Genomic DNA, 4716 nt, shown 5'->3' on the forward strand with positions numbered 1-4716 from the left:
CCCAGAGGAGTTAGTGAAGGGGCGCCTTAGTCTGACAGTTCTCACTGTGGTCTCTCTTTGTTGACATCAGGGGCATTGCCCAAAAGTTCAGAAATGAATTTCTGTCCTTTTGTACAACTACTGTGTTACTGGCTTTTCTCTTTTAGTCCGTGTGTGATAGTCTGTTAAGATGATCATTTAAACAGGCCAGTTGTCATCCACTAACAAAGTTTCAGATGGTTATTTCACAGCCTGAGGACCATACTGCCACATCCAGCCCAATCTTTGGTGTCCCATGCTCCTGGCATGCGGGCTCTGAAATGCTGCCTCAGATTCCTTCAGTGAAGCAGTAGAGATTCATGGTCCCAGAGCACAGTGGAAGAATCAAGGGCTCAAGTTTAAAGGCTTTTCTCTAATCAATCCTGTCATCTGCCTCTCTTGCAGGCTACAGACCTGTCTTGAATTCAGGGCATCTCCCTACCTGCCCACACTCAGTTTCTAGTTCAACACAGACTTAGTCTCTCCCAGGGGGTTCTCATTTATGTTGTTTTGTTGTTTCTGGTATTGTTCTTTCATTCTCCCTTTTATAGTTTCTCCAGGATTGAGTTCAGTAAACAGCAGCCCAAGTCTGGTAGCCATCTTGGAAGCTACATATGAGGCAGCTCAGTATTAGCATGCTCAGGCTGCCGTAGCAAAATACCACAGGCTTGATGTCTTAACAACAGAAATTTATTTTCTCACAGTTCTAAAGGTAGTTCCCGATGGAGGTGCTGGCCGACTCAATTTCTGGTAAGAGCTCTCCTCCTGGCTTTTTGCGCTGTCCTCACAAGGACTCTTCTCTGTAAATACACAGAAAGAGAATGATATCTGGTGTCAGTTCCTCTTCCTGTAAGGACATCAGCCTTATTTTAGCGCCCCACCCTTATGACTTCATTTAACCTTAATAACCTCCCTAAAGACCCTGTCTCCAAACACAGTAACAGTGGTGGATTAGGGCTTCAGCATATGAATTTGTGTGGGGTGGGGAGGGCACAATTCAGTCCATACCAGGTAGTAAATCTGTAAATAATTTAAGGAGAATTGGCATATTTACAATATTCTTTTCCCCATGAATAAACATAATGTACTTCTTTATTTATTTGGGGTTTCTTTTTCTGTCAGTACATTTTTATAGTTGCCTACAAAAAGACCATGTACATTTTTGTTAAGTTTCCTTTTAGGTAAGTTTTGGATGTTGCTGCTGTTGTTATGGGAGTATTTTCTATTAATTATTCTAATTAGCTATTGATTTTGTGTGGCTAGCCTCCTGATTTTGGTATAGTAATCTTATATACAACAGCTTTTGGAGTCTCTTGTTCATTTGAGTATTTTGTGCAGTGGTTCCTAGGGATTTTCTAATTAGAGGGTTATATTGTTGCCATTTATTATCTCTGTCTTTTCAATATTCCTTCCTCTTATTTATTTCAATATTCTTATTCCTCTAGTTATGTATTCTAGTCCACTTTTAAACAGTAGATACAGTACCATAATATCTGTTTTTGTCCTGACTTTGATGGGAATGCTTCTAACATTTCACATTTATCTAAGTTTGCTGTAGATTTTAGGAAGTGAAAATTCTCTTCAAATATTATTTTACTAAAGGCTTTTTACCATGGTGTTAAGTATTTTTTCAAAGGCTTTTTCTACACCCCTGGACATGATCAAATACATTTTATCCTCTAATCTATTAATATAGAGAAATTCCAGTTGACAGTTTTTTGTAATGTTATAATATCTTTGCATTTCTTGAAGTCAGCCTCTTTACTCACTGCTGTATTGGATATGCCATGAATTTATTTAGGATAGATGCCTCTGTGTAAGTGAGCTTAGCTCAAGTGATTTTTTTTCTTGGGGTGTCATTATTTGGTCTCTCTATGAAGGTCAGCACACCTATTAAAATGAGTTTAGCAATTTCTCATCAACAGATTATTGGAGAAAGAAAATGTGGTATACAGATATGATATTTATAATGAACATTTTCACTAGAGAAATTATTAATGGTATACAACTGTACAGAGAAGAGTAAAATGAACCCAATATACCTGACACTCAGAATCAACAATCATCATTAGTTAGAGGTTAAACATAATAGTTAGTGGTAAATATTGATCCAGTTATCATTTCTTAGGTTTTTACTTTACAGATTTTGAAATCTCCAGACAAGGAATTTAAATAAATTTGAGTACTATTTTAAGAGCTCTAATAGGAAAAATAGACAACAATGCAAGACTAAATAAGTAATGTTATTAGAGAGAAGGAAACTATAAGAAAGAATCAAAACTAAATGCTAGAAATCAAAAATACAGTAAGAGAATTGAAAAAATACCTCTGACAGGCTCATTAGTAGATGTGACACATGTGAGGAAACAATCAGTAAATCTGAAGATAGGTGAATTGCACCTCCTCAACTGAATCAAAAAGAGAAACAAAGAACAAAATAATTAACAGAACACCCCAAAACCATGGGACAATATCAAAAGGTGTAATATACAGATAATTCCAATGCCAGACAGAGAAGAATGGGGGTAGAAATACATTTGAAACAATAGGCCAAGGACTTTCTAACATTAGTGACAGACACCAAAGCATAGATCCAGACAGCTCAGAGAACACCAAGATAAATACCAAAACAAACAAACAAACTACACCTGGGCATATCATATTCGCACTGCAGAAAACCAAAGGCAAAGACAACATTTTGAAGAAAGTTGGGGGCGGGGAGAGACACGTCTCCTAAAAAGGAAGAAAAATAAAGATTATAGCAAACTACTCATCAGAAAACATGCAAGCAAGAAGAGAGTGAAGTGAAATCCTTAAAATGTTGAAAGAAAAAGTATCAACTAGAATTCTGTATCCAACAAAATTTTAAAAAAAGAGGGGGGGCGGAAATAAAGACTTTCTCAGGCAAACAAACAGACAAAAAAACCCTGAGCCAATTCATTGCCTCATAGGCCTCATAGTAGATCTCCTGTGCAAGAAATGTTAAAATAAATTCATTATGTGGAAAGAAAATGATAGAGGTCAGAAACTCGGATGAGTATAAAAAAGGAAAAGCATCAGAGAAGGAATAAATGGAGATAAAATGAAATCTTTAACTTTTGTCATTCTTAATTAATTTTAAAATGTTTGTTTTAAGCAGCAATAGTAACAATGGACTAGATGATTGTAGCACATGGACAAGTAAAATAAATGAGAGCAATGTCACAAGAGACAGGAAGGAATTAGAAATCCTCTGTTATAAAGAATCGACACTACATGTGAAACAATATGGTATTACTTGAAGGTGGACTAAGATTATTTAGAAATGTGTATTGTAAACCCTAGGAAAACCAGTGAAGAGGTTAAAGAAAAGTATGAATGATATATCAAGAAAAGAGATAAAATCGAATCATATAAAATGCTCAGCTAATACCAGAGAGCATAAAAAATGGATATAAAAAAGAGCAAATGCAACAAATAGAAAACAGTTACACAAATAGTAGATTTTAGTAAAATTATTGATATATCAATAATCACTTTAAATGTGAATACTCTAAATACACGAGTTAGAAGGCAGAAATTGTCACAGTGGATAAAAAATAAATTTAAAAAGATGCAACTATATGCTATCTATGAGAAACCCATTTGTGTATCAAGACTCTGATAGGTTAAAAGCAAAAGGATGAGGGATTTTAGTACAGTGAAACTCTTCTATATGATACTGTAATGGTGGATACATAACATCATGCATCTGTCAAAATCTATAAGGTCTATACAACACAGAGAGTGACCCTAATGTAAACTATGGACTTCAGTTAATGATAATATATTAATATTAGTTTATTGTAACAAATGTACCACACTTAATGCAAGATGTCAGTAATAGGGAAAACTGTGTGTGTGTGTGTCAGGGTGGGGGTATATGGGAACTAGTGCTTTCGGCTCAATATTTCTGTAAGTCTAAAACTGCTCTAAAAATAGTCTATTAATTAAAACGAGAGCAAGGAAAATTCATATACATGGTAGACACATAACCAGCTTACTGTAATTGGAATAAATCTGTATTGTAATTGAACTAAAGCACTCAATCAAGAGTCAGCTACAGAAAAAGAAGGAGTCTTTAGATGATGTAATGGATTATCTTGTTAAGAACATACCTCTAAACTGTCTGGTAGATTTCTTTTATCTTCAGCTGACCAAGTCTCAGAATGCTGAGAACCAAGGTGCAGGGAAAGACAAGGCCAGCCAAGAAGCTTAGCAACCTGAGCACAAAGCACGTTAAACTTGTTCCTTTCACCAGTACATGGTGTAGCCAGCCAGATGACACTTTCTGTTATGCTGAAATTAACCTGTTAGGCAAATCTGTATTGAGGAAGCTGGAAGCTAGAAAATGCACCCTTACTTGTGGCCATTTTCAGCTGAATAAAGAACTTTAAGGTTTCTGACATTAACAGGTAAATTCTTTTGTTTACTTGGCTGGTGAAAAAAGAATGGTAGACTTGTCAGAGCCTAGCCAGAACTAACTAAAAGTTCAAGTGCACTTATGGTCTCATTATGTGGCCATTGTGTTGCTACTGTTAATTTATGGTTCTATTAAATAGAAACACATTCATGGGGGCTGTGGTATGAACTAGTATCTGCTCTGATTTTGTTTGAATGGGACTCGTCACTGGTTTGTCTCATGATGCATGCTTGTCTAACTTTATTTTAGTTTTTTAT

Source organism: Physeter macrocephalus, chromosome 21 (genome assembly GCF_002837175.3).
Source record: "Physeter macrocephalus isolate SW-GA chromosome 21, ASM283717v5, whole genome shotgun sequence".
Lineage (NCBI taxonomy): Eukaryota > Metazoa > Chordata > Mammalia > Artiodactyla > Physeteridae > Physeter > Physeter macrocephalus.